Source organism: Gorilla gorilla, chromosome 15 (genome assembly GCF_029281585.2).
Source record: "Gorilla gorilla gorilla isolate KB3781 chromosome 15, NHGRI_mGorGor1-v2.1_pri, whole genome shotgun sequence".
NCBI classification, from domain to species: Eukaryota; Metazoa; Chordata; class Mammalia; order Primates; family Hominidae; genus Gorilla; species Gorilla gorilla.
Window position 1 is genome coordinate 68,514,678 of NC_073239.2, and position 18,704 is coordinate 68,533,381.

Here is an 18,704-nt window from a genome sequence, read left to right on the forward strand (position 1 = left end):
AAAGGAAAGAAGGAAGGAAGGAAATGAGCAAATGAAGCATTATTCACAATAGCCAAGATATGTAATCAAATGAGGTGTCCATCAATGGATGAGAAAATGTGATATATATATACATACATACATACATACATACATAGGACTATTATTCAGCCTTTAAAGAGAAGAAGGAAATCCTGTCACTTTCAATGACATGGATGAACCTGGAAGACATTATGCTAAGTGGTATAAGCCAGGCACAGAAAGCCAAATACAGCATGATCTCACCTCTTTGTAGAATCTAAAACAGTCAAACTCAACTAGTGGGATAGTGGTTATCAGGGGCTAGGGCAAGGCTAGGGCAGGGTGATGGTAGGGGGAGCCAGGGAGAGGGATTGGAAAATGTTCTTCAAATGATACAAAATTTCAATTAGACAGGAAACATAAATTCAGGACATCTGTACAACATGGTTACTAGAATTAGTAACAATGTATTGTATACTTGAAAATTGCTAAGAGAATAGATTTTAAATGTTCTCATCACAAAACAAAATAAATATGTGAGGTAATAGATATGTTAATTAGTTTGATTTAGCCATTCCCCAGTGTATTCGTATATCAAAATACCATGTTGGGACACAAAGAAGGGAACAACAGACACCAGGACCTACTTGAAGGTCGAGAGAGGGAGGAGGGTGAGGTTGGAAAAACTACCTTTTGGGTACTAGGCTTACTACCTAGGTGACAAAATAATTTGTACACCAAACCCCTGTGACACACAACTTACCTATATAACAAACCTGCATGTGTGTACCCCTGAACTAAAATAAAAGTTAAAAAAAAGACAATTGGTAAGGAAAGTATGATTATTATTTGAGGCTTTCATGAAGATACCGAAAGATATAAAGATGATTTTTTGTTAATAATTTGTTTACAATTGTATAGTTGTCTTTTATTCTCAATAAATTATTGAATTCCTTAAAAAAATGTTGTAAACCATTAATATATACAATTTTCATTTTTTAATAAATACCTTTTTAAAAATTAAATGAGGCCGGGCACGGTGGCTCATGCCTGTAATCCTAGCACTTTGGAAAGCTAAGGTAGCAGATCACCTGAGGTCAGGGGTTTGAGACCAGCCTGGCCAACATGGCAAAACCCTGTCTCTACTAAAAATACAAAAATTAGCCAGGCATGGTGGTGCAAGCCTGTAATCCTAGCTACTCAGGAGGCTGAGGCAGGAGAATCACTTGAACCTGGGAGGTGGAGGTTGCAGTGAGCCAAGATTGCACCACTGCACTCCAGCCCAGGCGGCAGAGCAAGACTGTCTCAAAAAAAAAAAAAAAAAAAAAAAAAAAATTAAATGAGCAAATGAATAATTGAGCATATAATATGGAAAACAAAAGCCATCTCTCTTAGGAGCTAAAAATTTTAGCCATTTTAAATGAGAAGTCTCCAAAAATGTCATAATATAATATAATTATATAATTACATGCCTTTCCCAACAAAATCTACTAAATATAATTTAATCTTTTTCTTTTTACTTAGAGACCACCCTTATGAATATCAGTTACTATATAACATGTGGTAACATAGTAGCCCTTAGGTGTTTTAACTATTTGAGAAAATTTGCCCTCCTCTAAAGGAGTTTTTTTGTCTGCTTTTCATATTCTTCACTGTCAGGATGCCAGCTGTCATTTCTTGCTATCACTGGTGTCTGTACCTCCAGCATCAGCCCCACCCTTGTTCCCTGATTGTACCACTCCTTGCCAAATTTTATGACTTAACTGCTGTGAGTTAGGAAACCCTATAGCTTTGTTTTTAGACATTTCTAAACAAAAAGTAAGCTCTAAGCAAGGCCTTGAGGAGCTACTTTATGAGTACAGTGTGTGGATTGGTTTCAGTCCATTTTATCCACACTGAAACATTTTGTTGCCACATTTCTTAGTTTAACTGTCCTAGATAAATGAAGTTGCTAGATGAGAGAAAGTTGCATATCAACATACCCTGGCAAATAGGCCTTCATTTGATTTGGTACCTATTCTCTGATTCTAGAGAATATACTAACTCTCACTCAGAAAAGAAATAAGATCTGTAAATATAAATTCAATAGGAAAATATTATTTATTCCATCCATCTCCCTACTTAAAGGTCATAATTTTTGCCTTCTTCTGCAAGACTTCAACCATCATTGTTTTCAGTGTTTCTCAAAGTGTGGTCCTTAGACCAGCTGCATCAGAAACACTCAGAGTGCATGTTAACAAGCAGATTCTTTGGTCCTACCCTTGGTCAATCCAATCAGAATCCTCCGGTGGTGATGGTATATTCCACGTTTCTTTTTTTTTTTTTTTTTTTTTTTTTAAGCAAGCCCTCCTTGTGATAAATTCTCAGGCATATGAGAGTTTACATCACCAAGCTAGAATGACTCCTCTGACATTCTTCACAATTCCTTTCCACCAACCCTTCCTCCTATCTCTATGCTTTCTCTTCCAGTTTCATACATTCTGCTTATCCACTTTTTCTTGAATTTTTCTCTTCTCCAGACCTCCAAATTCAGAACCTTCCTTTGAATATTTTATGACCATCAGTCTTTCCCTAATCAAGAACAAATAAGGTAATCATTTTTTCCTGAACATAAAATTTCTGCAATATGCCTGTCCCCTTCCCTGAGCCTGCAAGATTGATAGATGGGTTATACAAAGTGATGGAAACACTTTTTCTGGAAGTTTTTCAGAAGTGAGTATAAGCACAGTCATGTTCATAGGTAGAAAGAGAACTGGATGACTTATAAAGCCATTTCCAGGCCTGCCTAGAGTCTTTACATTGTAAATACTAACTTAATTTATTAATTTTCTGTCCATTCCTTTTTAAGACATTTCTGCTAGTTTTTTGTCTTTATATTTTGAAGCTTTTCTATCCTGGGACTATACTTTGTAATCATGTTGTATCTCTTATAATAGTAGACACTAGCAATCTGCAGTACATTTATGGACATGGGATAAATCCATATTGATCTATACTTTGCATCCTTGTTTTCTGTATCACATTTGAGGTGTGAGAAGGCAGAGTCTCACCTAATACAATGAAATAAACATCACGCAACACAGAATTGAATTAAGTTTTATGCTTATTTAAATTTTCTCTGATGAGAAATTCTTAAAATAAAAGGTTTTATATCAGTGTCATATATTTATGTACCAAATTACACCCTGAATGGAGTAGTAATAGTAGTATTCATGTAGGCCGGCAACAGTGTTTCAGAAGCTGCATGGGAGACAGACAGGCTTGGTATAACAGCCAAGTGGGCAGGTGATCTCTGTTGACATCCCACTCCTTTGCATTGATCCTACTTTGTTTGTCTGTTTTTTGAGACCAAGTTTCATTCTTGTTGCCCAGGCTGGTGTGCAATACCATGATCTCAGTTCACTGCAATCTCTGCCTCCTGGGTTTGAGTGATTCTCTTGCCTCAGCCTCCCAAGTAGCTGGGATTACAGGCATGTGCCACCATGCCCGGCTAATTTTTGTATTTTAGTAGAGACAGGGTTTCACCGTGTTGATCAGTCTGTTCTCAAACTCCTGACCTCAGGTGATCCACCTGCCTCAGACTCCCAAAGTGCTGGGATTACAGGCATGAGTCACCGCACCTGGCTGATCTCACTTTTTTTAGTTACCCAGAGTCCTCTCAAAGGTGCCCTTCCTACATCCTACCATGACCTGTTCACCCACAAATTTCTCCAAACTCCAAAATTACTCTTGGTCTCTCTTTAATAAAAGTTTTGGTAGTAGGGAGAAAGTAATCTGATGTTTGCATTTTATTTAAAAAGTTTATTGAATAAAATTAATGTTAGATTATTGACATCTATGTGGTCCACATTCCTAAGCCCCTTTTCCTGCTGTCAGAAGACTATGAGTTAGTAACTTGCCATCCCACTTGAAAATATCTTGGTTTGGGGAAGACAGAGCTAAATTGTGGGTACAGAATATTTGCCCTTTGAATCTAGGTAACTTAAGATGAAGTCTTTCTGTAGGAGGCAGTTACACCAGCTGCCTTTCAAGGATGAATCAGGATTCAGATGAATTCAGCCTCACATTATTTCTTTATATCAATGACAACATTGATTTCTCAGACTATCAATATGGTCTTTCTCTTGTGGCCTCTAACCCTAACCCTGTAACAAAGAAGGCATTTTTAATCACTGAGGGCTAAAATATAGAATTGAATGAAGGCAAGCAATTCCATTTGGAATGTCCCATCAGCATTGGAAGGGACCTCCTTTGTACTGCAGCCTGCTGTGGCTAAGCACTAAGAATGTATTGTGAACTACCAGTGCTCAGGGAGCAGCCGGGGAAGTATCTTCTCTAGACAACAGAGGCTGAAGCTGTGAATCACGCATTTAAGTAACAGAGTTGTAGGCAAATAGCAATAGACTTGTAAGCAAAGATTATATTGAATTTGACAACAGGCTTGGGTGGTTTGTTTATTTATTTATTTATTTTGATGACTTCAACCTGACATTGACCTGATGCGCTCAGAAAAATAGTCTTGAGCTGAAGAGCGCTGACTTCCCAGCAGAGATTTCCATGTTAATGGATATGTCAACCTTATTCAGTGAAAAAGAAGGTCAAGGGCATCCAAATAATACATATAATCCTTTCAGGCTATTTTAATTGAGTTTTTCAGTATCATAGTTCACTAAGAAGAAAAAGGGAAGAAATCATCACAAATTCATTTTGATTGTTATCCCAAATGAAAAAAATATATATTTAGTTTATCTTCGCTAGAAAATCTGATCTTGTAGAACAATCCTGGTGTTAAACCATTTTCTAAAACTACATTTCCAGAATTAGCCAATTCAGTTTCTTTTTCTATTCTGTAGAATTTGGCCAGAATCAAAGATTCCCACCCTGGCTTTTTTATCTGCCTTTTAGGGCCCAAGTCCGGCATCAAGTGCTCCTTCAACTCCAAGATGAGTTGAGCGATGAGTATTTGAGGAAGAGCACTGCAAAGTAAATTTCCATCTTTCACCCCCACATTTCTATCCCGCCCATCCCTGCATCTGCAGGCTCCATGATCAAAAATAAATATCTTGCTTTCTTAATCAGAATTTAGGTATCAACCAAAGATTGCCTGCATCCAGGGACTAGTGGGAGTAGGTCACAGGAGATTAGATCTAGATCTTACCCAGGTTGACAATCTCTATCTAGGAGGTCATGCATGGTAGCATTTATCAGGAAACAGAAGATAGCATGCATATTGCTCAGGCCACATGGCACCCTGCGATCTTCACGCTGGCCCAGGTATATATACTGTGGAGACACAGTTTTGTAAAAACTCTGATGCCAAAGTAGTTCAGAATGAGTACGAGTGGGAAGTCAATCATGCATGGGGACTGCATGAACCCCCTGAAGTGTTAGTCTAGATAAAGCTTCTCCAGTTTACTTCTTGGCAAAGAGCATTCCCTCACTCCAACCCAAGGGCAATTTCTATACAGTGGCTAAATATCTAAACAGGTTATCATAATGGGTTGGGAGAATATATTACCAAGAAGATTTGAGTCAGTACAGCTTTCTTCCCGCATAAGACTTGATAACCTGAATTAAATTAAACATGATGGGTTGATTAAGAAACACAATTTGCATGGTAGTAATTATTAATGGCTCCAGCTACTATTGCTGCACAGGAAACCACCCCAAAACTTAGTGGCACAAAATAGACATTTATGATACTCTTGGATATAGAATTCTCTGCTGGTCAAGAATTCAGACGGGACATAGTAAGGATAGTTTGTCTCTTTGCACAACGTCTGGGACCTCAGCTAGGGAGACTCATGACCTGGGGGTGATTTGATGACTCAGGGCTGAACTGATTTTGAGGTTTCTTTCTGCCATGTCTGGCAGTTGATGTTGACTGTAGGCAGAGAGCACAGTAGGCTGCTGACCGATGTGCAGCATCGCCAGCATGGCAGCCTCAGAAGAGCCAGACTTCTTCCATGGTGACTAGCTCCTCCCAGAGTGAGTATCCCAGGAGAACCAGGAGGAAGCTTTATGGCCTTTTCTGACCTAGCCTCATACGGCATCATTTCCATAGTAAAAGAATTATCGCTTACAAGTCCAGATTCAAGGGGCAGAGTGAAAGACCCCATCTCTCAATGTGTCAGAGAATTTTTATATAAGATTTAAATATGTTTTCTAATTGCCTCATTCATATAAGGCATAGCCATCAAGAGCTAGAGCCATGGTAGAAAAAAGCTACTGTGGCCAGGCGTGGTGGCTCATGCTTGTAATCCCAGCACTTTGGGAGGCTGAAGAGGGTGGATCACTTGAAGTCAGGAGTTCGAGACCATCCTGGCCAACATGGCAAAACCCCATCTCTACTAAAAATCCAAAAATTAACTGGGCATGGTGGTGGGTGCCTGTAATCCCAGCTACTCTGGAGGCTGAGGCACAAGAATCACTTGAACCTGGGTGGCAGAGGTTGTAGTAAGCTGAGATCATGCCACTGCACTCCAGCCTAGGCAACAGAGCGAGATTCAGTCTCAAAAAAAAAAGAATGAAGAAAAAAGCTTCTGTGGTTGCAATACAACTTCGATGTAATGCATAGCTCAGTAACAACTCAGAAGTGAAGAAAGTATACAGAAGGTCTATGATTACACTAATGGCTATGAAAAATGCTTAATATAATCAAGCTTGGAAAGTCCATTTTTATTCACTGATAGTAAGGTTTCTAACTGTACACTTAGAGATGTTTAGAAACAATTTTATTTTCAGAATTCCCACAAGATTAATAACTTTGCGATCGCAAGTCATAAACTTTCAAGTTCTAACCACTTTTACCTCTTGAAAACAATTGTTTTATTACCATTTCTAAAGTTTTTATTACGGAAAATTTCTTTTTGGGTATGCAGCTAGGTACTGATTTCATTTATTACAGCTCTGGTCACTGTTTATCCTACTCCTTGTTCAATATTACTTCACACCCCCACAGATTGGCCCGATTTCCTCCACGAGCCTCCCTTGGTCATGTTCAAATTTCACACTGCATTTGATTGAGCCTCTCTTTACACAGTACTTATATTTGTCGTTACTTTTGAACATGTAAATTCCTAAGCTTGGAGAGTCTTCTCATTAGGACCAGGGAAAATGCATTCGTGTTGCTGTCTTTGATCTCTGAGGCGGTATGTGATTTAAGTTTGCCTCAGATCCTCAGTTTCCTGTCTACAATAATGAATTTGGGCAGAAACCTGTATGATCTAGTTTTAGACCAAAATCTCTTTTTTAAACGTTTTAAATGAGATGAAAAAGAAATTGGCCTCTTTGAGAAGAGAGGAAGTAAAAATGGAGCGACCTGAAGGGACCCAGGGAGATTAAGCGGCCTCCATTTTGAGCAGGCAGCTCTGGGGTCTGAGAGAGCTGACCAAGGGTGGCTTTGACAGAGAGAGATTATGGACAGCAGCAGCTCAGAATAATAGGTGGTTTAAAGGATATAATTAACAATCCTCTTCTGAAAAGCAGCACAACAGCCTTAGAAAGAGAGGTCAAGGGCCCTTTTGGAAAGGCCTCGGGGCAACAACCTCTTCTAAGCAAATGTTTAAATAAGCAGTTCTCATAACAGTTAAAGGGTGACTTCACTTACATGTAGGAGCTTGCATTTGCTAAAATCAGGTACCATGTCACTCACAGAAAGTTTATCAACATGTGGGATATTTTCCTAATTAAAAATATAGGAAAAGAAATGTGCGTGCATTTTCTATGTGTATATATTTAAAGAGAATCAAAAACACAGGGAAGTGATTTTTCACGACAGTAATAAGGGCAGACCTGTTCATGATGTTTAACTTGCCACGGTCTGTTGTCCAGCTTGCATTCATTTCTGTTTATAAAACCCATAAAAGTCTTGAGCGAAAACTTCCTTGGAAAAGTTTTTATAATTCAAAAAAGTCATCAACTCAAAACCCAGACCGGGTTTGGCTCCTTGGATGGCACTGCCTCAGGGCCTCCTCCCTTTGTTCTTCTGTGTACACAGAGAGAGGAGGTGGAGCCAAGGACGATGAAAGTTCTTGACACTAATGCCTGGCAGGACAAGTCTGGCAACTTTCAGAACAATGCAAATTGAATGGCCAAATTAGACAAATTTTTCCCAAACTGAAATGACTTCTTCACAGAAACTTGTAACACTTGGCTTACATGTGCCAAATACTAGCGTAACCCACTTGGGGGCAGCTGTAGTTGAGCTCTATTAAGCTTCAAGGTGCTGCTAGAACAATACTGGATTAGCCCACTGGGTTCAAATACCAAGAACTGATGGTATGAGGTGAGGCATGCTCTTCTAGGCTTCTTGCCCAAAGGTAGTTTGGGTTTGTTTTTAAATATTTGAAAAGAAACAACCCTTTTCACTTTCAGTCTTGAGAAATAGACGGAGGTTTTTGATGGGGGTGATGGTGATGGTGGTGGTGCTGGTGGTGGGGGTGGTAGTTGTGGGTCGTCCTTGTTTTGTTTAAATGAATCACCAAGAGCCAGACAATGCCACGGTAAATATGGGCTCTGAAGATCTAGCCCAACCACCTCCATTAACTGTGAAGGAAATGGGGCCTCAGGGAACAGCAGCAGTTCTAGAGGTGGCGAGGCCTTAGATGGAAGTCATGAATTGGGGCACATTGTGTTGTTATGTTCCCTCATTTGAGGAACAAAAACCAGGAAAGTTTAATGATCTCTCCAAGTTCACAGAGCTGTTTATTAAAAGAGTCAAGACAGTAGCCGGGCATGGTGGCTCACGCCTGTAATCCCAGCACTTTGGGAGGCTGAGGCGGGCAGATCATGAGGTCAGGAGATTGAGACCATCCTGGCTAACATGGTGAAACCCCGTCTCTACTAAAAATACAAAAAAATTAGTCGGGTGTGTGGCGGGCGCCTGTAGTCCCAGCTACTCAGGAGGCTGAGGCAGGAGAATGGTGTGAACCCAGGAGGTGGAGCTTGCAGTGAGCCGAGATCATGCCAGTGAACTCCAGCCTGGGCGACAGAGGGAGACTCTGTCTCAAGACAAAGCCCACTGGGCTAAAGAAATGTATGCATTTAGGATAGTCAAATGAACAAAGGAATGACCATTGCAGTACCAGCATGAAAAGTCATTCCGAATCGAACACATGCAGCTTGCATTGACCAGCCACTTGGATGCGACACATACATTTCCTCAGAGCAAACAGTAAAGAATCGATTGTCCACAGTAAAGACCCATACAGATGTGTCTGGCTTTATAGAATACACAGTGCTACTTTTCAGGTAGATTTGACCATATTTTAAATATATATGAACAACTTTGCTTTTAAAAATTCTTTGTAAAATAGGGACATTTTCTGAAAAATAGAATAAGCAACCTCAATTTATCCACTTTCCAATCTGAATTTTCCCGCGTAATATTTGTTTCACCTGGGTCTTTTTAAATTCAATGAGCTGAAAGAGTTAATGAAGCTCCAGCCTTCCCACACAGTAGCCAGGCAATCCACCATCCTCGAATATGCATTTTGAGTCATTATACCCAATGTATCCGGTTGGTGCAAAATAATTGCAGTTTTACCATTACTTTTTACTGCAATTACTTTTGCACCAACCCAATACTTTCAAAACCAAAAGTTAAACTATTTGTATGTGTTGTCCATGATAGTTTCCTCTCTAGACTAGGAACAAAGTTTTGTAAAGTATCCTTCTGTGTATAAGTTGTTTTACCTTGCAGAAGTTGGACTGAGAGGGTAGGATCACTTGTTTTCATAGAATTGGTTGAGGTTGAGCATTTGTCACAGGCCCCCTATGCAGGAGGCTCTGTTAATGCACAGCAGGCATTGAAAACGCAAATGCCCACAAGAGCCAGACAGCTGCTACAGATGAGCAAAGCAGCAGGTTAAGTGGGAGAAGCAACAGGAAGTGGTATGGGAGGTGGGGAAGGAGTAGTTAGTGCCCCATCTGAAGAGATGGGTGCTACTCAGCTCCAGTTCATGCAGAAACATAGGCCAGTTACCATGCAGAAACGTAGGCCAGGTTTTGACAGACTCTTCATTTTTTAAAAGAAAAAATGTATTTTAATGTAAAATCTTCCGACTTGTTAATGTTGGCAACTAACTCAAATTTGTTTTGAAACAAGTGAAGGTCAAATTAAAAAGTCCCTTGACCCTCTGGTTACCAGTATGAGACTTCTAGATGCTACCATGACTACCCATCTGTTTTTGGTTTTGTTTTCTTTTAGGGACAAGGTTTCACTCTGTCACCCAGACTGGAGTACAATGGAGGCATCATAGCTCACTGCAACCTCCAACTCCTGGGCTCCAGTCATCCTCCTGCCACAGTCTCCTTAGTAGCTAGGACTATAGCCATGTGCCAACATGCCTGGCTAATCGTTTTGTAGAGACAGTATCTTGCTATGTTGCCCAGGCTAATCTCAAACTCCAGGCCTCAAGCAATCCTCCTGTCTTGGCCTCCCAAAGTGGTAGGATTACAGATATGAGCCACTATGCCCTGTCCCACCCATCTTTTTGTAGAAATCATATGCATCCTTTATTTGCCTTAATCACATCCTTCTTAAAGCTATCCTCAACACTCTGACATAATACATCCGTAAGGTCTGTACTGCACAGTTAATGCTTAACTCTCTCCTTTCTTTGTTTCTGATTATTTCATATGTACAGATTTTGTATTCAGACTTGATCATAAGCACTTCCAGAACAAGACTCATATCTAATACTTCTTTTATAGCTATCTCAAAGCTCAATAAATGTTTGCAGTTGGTATTTTTCTTAATAAAGGGAAAAGAAAATAGTCTTTGCTGACACACAAATACGTAGTTATACTAGGAATGAGTTTCGTGTCTCGAAGTTCCTGAATTTCTAGCCTAGGCAAGCTAACAAGTTAACATCTGTAGGCATCTTGCCTTGACGAGCTGAGAAGCACTGGCTTGCCATAAATGTTTAAGAAGAAAGCACTTGGCAAAATAGCTATGAGTTCATTTATGTCTTTTCTAGAATAAAAATATCATAGGCTATATTTAGTCCCATGGAGGTGATGTTGTTCCTTACAAGCCTTGACTGTGAATGAGAAATTTTCTGAGCCAATTCTTGTCTGCAGGAAACCTTCCATTGATTTAGGCATTAGAAGAATGATAGGTCCAGCTAAAGAATGTCAAGCTCCTGTTTTGCATTCACAAGTCAGAACTCTCTGGGCCTTCTTCTTACAGTGTTTTGGAGGAGTACAGCGTGAGCTATAAGCAGCCTTAATCCAGAAACAGGTGTAATGGGAGGAGAAATGGAGCAAGCATTGAAGTTCAAGAAATGAGTGACCACTATCTTTGTCCCTATGTGGAAGTGAGGAGGGGTGACTAAGAAATGGCGAACACTGCAAGAAACTTTTTGCCTTGTGCTGGCCTGTTAAAGTTATCTCTCTGTGGCCAACAGTAGGCCAAAAATCCAGAACAGCTGGGCATGTGTGCCAGGCTGCCCAAGGATGGTTCTGGGAGTGGTTTGAATTGTCCAGCACCGTTTGTGAGTGAAGGAGAAGTATGGAAACAATGACCTCTACAGATCCCTAAATCCAATGGGCTTGATATGATAGGGAATCAAGAGGCTGTGGTGAAGGGACCAGCTCTGGTATGAATTGATTGCCTGACCAAAGGAAAACATTGTATTTCTTCCCTTACCTGGAAATGCTAATAAAATATCCAGAAAGACTTTTACTTTTTTTTTTTTTTTCTGAGATGGAGTTTTCCCCTGTTGCCCAAACTGTAGTGCAATGGTGCAGTCTCGGCTCACTGCAACTTCTGCCTCCCGGGTTCAAGCAGTTCTCCTGCCTCAGCCTCCTAAGTAGCTGGGATGACAAGCAGGTGCCACCACGCCCGGCTAATTTTTGTATTTTTGGTAGAGACAGGGTTTCACCACGTTGGCCAGGCTGGTCTCCAACTCCTGACCTCAGGTGATCCCCCGACCTCTGCCACCCAAAATGCTGGGATTACAGGCGTGAGCCACTGTGCCCAGCCGGAAAGGCTTTTACTGAAGAAGCCCTGTCTTCATACTAGCCCTCACAAACGCTACACAGGCGTGCCTCTCAGACATTTCTGTATGGTTCTCAGTTTCCCAAATTGTTTGGTAATCAGAAAAAGAAATAAATTATCAAATAAACAGACAACAGCCTTGCATTAGGAAGCAGACTTTGGAATGTCAAAAAAAAAAAAAAAAAGGTAACCAAAATAGTTTGGTTACTAAAAATAGTGCCTTAACTTAGGCAAACAATACCAGGGTCAGAATAAACACTAATTAACATTGTTTAGAATACTTTATTGTAACTCTGACATTATTGTCACTTTCTATTTAATAGTAGAATTTTCTTTTCTTTCTTTCTTTCTTTTTTTTTTTTTTTTTTTCTGAATCTCACTCTGTCGCCCAGGCTGGCGTGCAGTGGTGTGAACACAGCTCATTGCAGCCTTGACCTCCCGAGCTCAGGTGATCCTTCCACCTCAGCCTTCCTGGTAGCTGGGACTACAGGCATGCCACCTTGCTCAGCTAATTTTTGTATTTTTTGTGGAGACAGGGTTTTGCCATGTTGCCCAGGCTACTCTCAAACTCCTAGGCTCAAGTGATGTGCCCATGTCAGCCTCCCAAAGAGCTGAGATTACAGGCTTGAGGCATCATGCCCGGCCAGAATTTTCTTTCTTCTTTTTCTTTTTTTTTTTTTTGAGACCATCTGGCTCTGTCACCCAGGCTGGAGTGCAGTGGCGCTATCTCGGCTCACTGCAAGCTCTGCCTCCTGGGTTCACGCCATTCTCCTGCCTCAGCCTCCTGAGTAGCTGGGACTACAGGCGCCTGCCACCACACTCAGCTAATTTTCTGTATTTTTAGTAGAGACGGGGTTTCACCATGTTAGTCAGGATGGTCTCGATCTCCTGACCTCGTGATCTGCCCACCTTAGCCTCCCAAAGTGCTGGGATTACAGACGTGAGCCACTGCGCCTGGTCCGTGAGCCACCGTGCCCGGCGGAGAATTTTCTTTTTAACTTGTCACATTGTTAGTCCAATTGCATTTTCTTCATCTGCAAATTTGTTCAAGTTGCTAATAAAAATGGTGGAGAAAATAAAATTGATGTATCTTTGGAATGGTGGTGTTTAAAGTGTCTAAAAGTAATGCTAATTATAAAAATAGAGACATTTGTATTTCTTTTCTTGATTGTTCCTTATTCTTCTCTCAACAGCCTTCATATCTGTTTTTTTCTTATGAAGCTTCTTCTGGTTGGAAACTTGTCAAATTTCATCAGGTAAGAAGTGCTAAATGTGAACCTGTAAACCTTGTTTCAAAAAAAAAACCAAAAACCGAAGTTTAAGAAATCTAAAGATGGTGTCAGCCTTAGACAGATCTCTGGACTGTAATCTGGGGAAGGTCAAATAAGATCTCCAATCGTGTACAATTCCAAATACATTTGAGAGCAGTGGGTCTGAAAATGTGGTTCCCAGACCAGCAGCATCAACACCATGAAGGAAGTTGTTAAAAATGCAAATTCTCAGGCTCTCCACTGTGCTTTAATAAACTTTCCAGTTGACTCTGATGCACATACAGTTCTGAGAACCAGTTTTAGATAGGTTTCATAGGCCAAAGGAATAGAAAATATCTCTCTGGGTTGATTGCATTTAATGGACTTAATGTTTCTTCCTTTCTTTTCTCCATTGCCTTTTCTTCCTTCAGATTCATCCATTCCTCATTTAACAAGCTTGCTTCATAAAATCATACATTATTCCAAACATATTATCTTTATGACAACTTAAATTCTATCTAATATGGGACTCCATCAAAACGATGTGTTCAGTAGAAATTGTCAACTAATGAAATGATTTATATCCCTTGTTAGCTTTGAGGAGGAAAATAGTCATGGAAGACACATCTATAAATGGGTGTCCAGCTACTAAGATGGCTGCCTTTTATAATTAACATAATTAACATCCACAACATGGCTGGGCATGGTGGCTCATGACTAACCCCAGCACTTTGGGAGGCTGAGGCAAGAGGATTGCTTGAGGCCAAGAGTTTGGGACTAGCCTGAACAACATCGTGAGACTTCATCTCTATAAAAAACAGAAAATAAAAATTAGCCAGGCCTGGTGGCACACACCTGTAGTCCCAGCTACTTGGGATGCTGAGGCAGGAGGATCACTTGAGCTGAGGAGTTCGATGCTGCAGTGTGCCTCTGAAGCCATTGGCAAAGGATTGTATCGTCCTTTATGAAGGATTTATGTTGTCACACAAAATGTGATTCTGTCCTCTTGTAGTGTTTAGGGTATGCTGGAGTTCTCCACACTATCCAGTATCACCAATTCTGAAAAACAGCCTGGATAGCTACCCAGCAGAAATTTCATCTCTGATCTGGTGTAACCCTGGGAATCCCTGTTAATTAATTATCTGCTAAACTTAAAAAGAATATGTATAAAGATACTGTTGTTTTTAAATGATTGGTAAATGTGGCTCCCAAGAGTACCTTTGCTGCTTTGCTGAAGATGATGCCTCATTTGCCAAGATATGCATGATTTCTTCTCCAAATCATACATATTTCTTGACGAGTAGGTATCAGAGTCTCTTAGACTCAATTTCCTCATTTATATAATGAAGATACTAATAGACTGTACTAGTGAGGATTGCTCTAAAAAAATAATGCAGATAATCCAGGAGTACTTAGCAAATACCTGGCTTAATAAATATTAGCCATGATTAAAGATTTTATTAATAGATTTATAAATTCAAAAAGGTTACATCAAACTTTGTCTCATTAAAAACAAGCAGACAGGGGAGATATCAAGTGTCTCTCCTTTGCATGGCTCACCCACCTGTAAGTTTTCTCATCCCCACTAGACCAGTAGCAACACCACTACTATGTTTTATCTTCTCTGAAGGTTTGTTATTATGTCACCTCCCTGTTCTCTGCTCTTCTAGTTCCTTGGCCACTGCTGGCACTCCAGCATAAGGCCAGATAGCATTAGGGACATGATAAAATATGGAAAAGCATCATTCATAGCCTATCCATAGTGCTAGGAGAGTACAGAATAGTGCCTGCTATTAGCTCCTCTAATGTTCACCAGCCCTTGGAGCAAAATTTGAAAAGCCAGCTGGGTGACCCCAGTGCAGAAGATCAAAGGACCAGAAGAGGATCTTGAAAGATGATTTATTTCCCTTACCTCTATTCAATGTACAAAGCAAAACACGTCATCAGTTGGCAAATATTTCAGGAGAAGGAACTTTCCCTAATCTTTCACATAAATGCTAATATGAATGAATAACAGTTATATATGATTAGGAAATCTCATTTTAGCATAAGTTGAAATATTTCATAGCATATGCTGGAAAGGTACAGTTGCATCTATGACATATTGCCCTGTAGATGGCTTTGGTGAGAGAAGGGAGACAGAGAGAAAGGGGATTCTTAGAGGAGAGGTATGTAAAACATTAGGATTAAACAAGTGTCCAACAAACAAGAGATTTCTGAGTTTGAATTAGTGACGTAGAAAAATGAGAGACATCTGAAATCTATACTTCTTTTGCCAGTCAGAAACACAGTTTTGAGTTCCTTTGTTGAATCATTTACTTTGTAAAGACTTATTAAAAACGAATGCCTAAGGTGGTTGAAAAGGGAGCAAATTGAATTCAGAAGGCCAAGTCCTTTAAGGGAATCATTTCAAAGAGCTTTTACTTTCCATCAACTAAGCTTAATGTTGTCTCCTCAGACTAGTCCTTTTGTTCTATTTCAATACATATGTGAAGAGTCAGAGGCTTATAGACTCACTTGAAATTTAACAGTAAATTTTTGGAGACAGAGAGAAGATTAATTTTCTTCACATTCTTAGGTTTTATCATATGATGCTTTCATAGACAACACTTTCCTCACCCTACCCCCACACACAAAAATCATCTGAGAGAAGGGGATCTATCTAGACATTGGTCCTTCAGACACAGCTGAGATATAGAAATGAGGTTGTTTTCTTTGTTCATTCTGGGGAAGACTCAGCTGCCCTTGATAGTCCTGTGACAGGCTTCTAGCCAAGATAGACTATGGAGGATAAAGGGGGGTTATGCATCACTTAAACCCCACTTTGTCCTCAGTCAGTGCTTTCAAATGCCCTTGCTGGGTCCCATAACTAGCCACTTACTGGAAGGAAAGCAGGGGTTATAGGCCAATAAGGTGACCTGGTGTTGGAATTCTGAGGAGACCACTGACATTTCAATGCCCCGCTGGCCCTGTTATCACCTCTTATGCCAATGAGAGACAAAGGAGCGGGAGAGAGAGAGGGGAGGAAAGAAGGGTGAAAAGGGACAGAGGAAATGTCTTAAGGTGAAACAGATATTCCAGGAATACACTCCTCCCTCATCCATTTGCTACTTTCCTTTAGTACTTTACAAGAAAGTAAACATTGTGAGGAGCCAGATCTCAGGGAAGGCACAGAAAGGAATCCTACATTAGGCTGAAGCAGTATTTTTGGTGCTCTGCTGGCATACTGAATTCTTAGGATGCTACTGTGGAGCCAACATCACGTTGGTCGTTTGTATTCAAGTTATGGTGATGAAGACAGTCCCCGTGTCTCAAATCTCTATGTCCAAGTTATTAAATTCAGGAGACCGGATGCTTACCTTAAATGAAGCAAGGTAGGAGGCAGATGACTACTTACCAAGACCATCATTTGCATAAAGGAGTCAAAGAATCACCGTGTATCAGTCAGATCACAGGCTGGTTGTCTCTCTAACCAAGTAACCTGATGCTATTAATACAATGACAACTAGGGATATTTAGGGAAAGAAACGAGACAAGATTGCTTTCTAGGAGGCGTTTCCAGAATCCCATAATAATTAGTTATTACTAAATTAATCACCCTCTTCAACCTATTTTTTTTATTTTCTATGAAGCATCTCTTGGGTAACAGTTTTCATAGAATTGCTAGCCACAGGGTGACTTCATGCTTCCTTTTATTTGTGCTAAAGCCACCTTTGATTAACCCTTGGGAAGGTCTTCCTGTGCTTGCCCTGCCAGCCCTGCCCAGCCCTTATGGTTTTGTAAACATCAATCCTCTCTGCCCTTAGCCACCAGCTTTTCAGAGTGAAGGGTGCAATAGGCTCTCCCTCTCATTGCTCAGCCTTTCTAGTCTCTTCTGGTTGTGCCCTGGAATTTATTGGACCGTGGTTTTCCAAGCATAGATCAGGGCACATGCAAAAATAGACTCTAAATATCCACAGAGCCTTTAAAGCTACCCTGATAAGAAGTCTTCTTTTTTGAGATTTATATTCATTTTGAATTATTAAAATACAAGTGTCCATCATGAGACAAATGGATAAAGAAAATGTGGTATGTATGCACAACGGAGTACTATTGAGCCATAAAAGAGAATGAGATCCTGTTATTTGCAACAACATGGACAGAACCTGAGGACATTATGTTAAGTAAAACAAGCCAGCCACAGGAAGACAAACTTCACATGTCCTCACTCATTTATGGGAGCTAAAAATTAAAACAATTGAACTCATGGGTATAGAGAGTAGAATGATGGTTACCAGAGGCTGGGAAGGGTAGTGGGTGGGGTGGGGGAAGTGGGAATGGTTAATGGGTACAAAAATATAGTTAGATAGAATGAATAAGAGCTAATATTTGATAGTACAACAGGGCGATTCTGATCAACAGTGATTTATTGTATACTTTAAAATAACTAAAAGAATATAATTGGATGGTTTGTAACACAAAGAAAGTATAAATGCTTGAGGTGATGAATGCCCCATTTACCCTGGTGTGATTATTACACATTGCATGCCTGTATCAAAATATCTTATGTGCCCTATAAATATATACACATAGTGTGTACCCATAAAAATTAAAAATAAAATAAATTTTTAAAAGGATAATAAAGAAATACAAAGTAAATGTGTTGCTCTCATGTAAGACCAGTTTGGCCTTTTTTATCACAGCATGGAGCCTATTGAAAGACCACTTTTATGCCTAGAGGGATGATGCCCCACCAGTCACTCAAAATGGCTACTAGGAACATTATCAATCCTCTTTCATTGCTGAGAATGGCTTAAATTTGAATTTTAAGATTCAATTTGTTATTTAATTTTAAAATATGGCTTACATTTTAACTTTAAGATCCAGAGGCAGTCTGAATTAAAAATTGGGGAGAAAGGAATTAAGGCAGATAAGTAATTCCAACTTATCTATCGACATGAAATAACCTTTGCAAAGATAGGCTGTGAATATAAAGAGAGCTTTGTCTGCGCTCCCTGAACATCAGGTCTTTGGATCTTGCATCAGCGGAGGGGGCCACCTGGCTCTGACTTTCTCCTGCAGATGCAGATGCTCCTTGGTTGAGGTAAGTGGAAATTCCCTTCTGAAGTCTCCCTAGGTAAGGGCCATTAGAAAGTGTCAGAGGAGTGTGTGTGACTGTTTTCTGTTTTCGTGAGATATTGTAGAACTTTAAGTCTGCTGGTCATAAATGTTTTCTTTTTGAAATCCTTAGAGATTTTTCTTCTTCGTCGTCACAATGGCAGGAATACAGAGATTTCACATGATTTCTTAATGGGATTCAGCTGCCTACGCTGCAGTGCTTTCAGCTGTATTTGAGAATGCGCTGTGTTCCTGCCTTGTTTTACATTTGCAGATGGCTGGAACTCTCCCTGTCTCTTTTTCTTTCTGTCATGGCTGGCAAGAGCTCATGGGCCATGAGCTGCATCTTTATA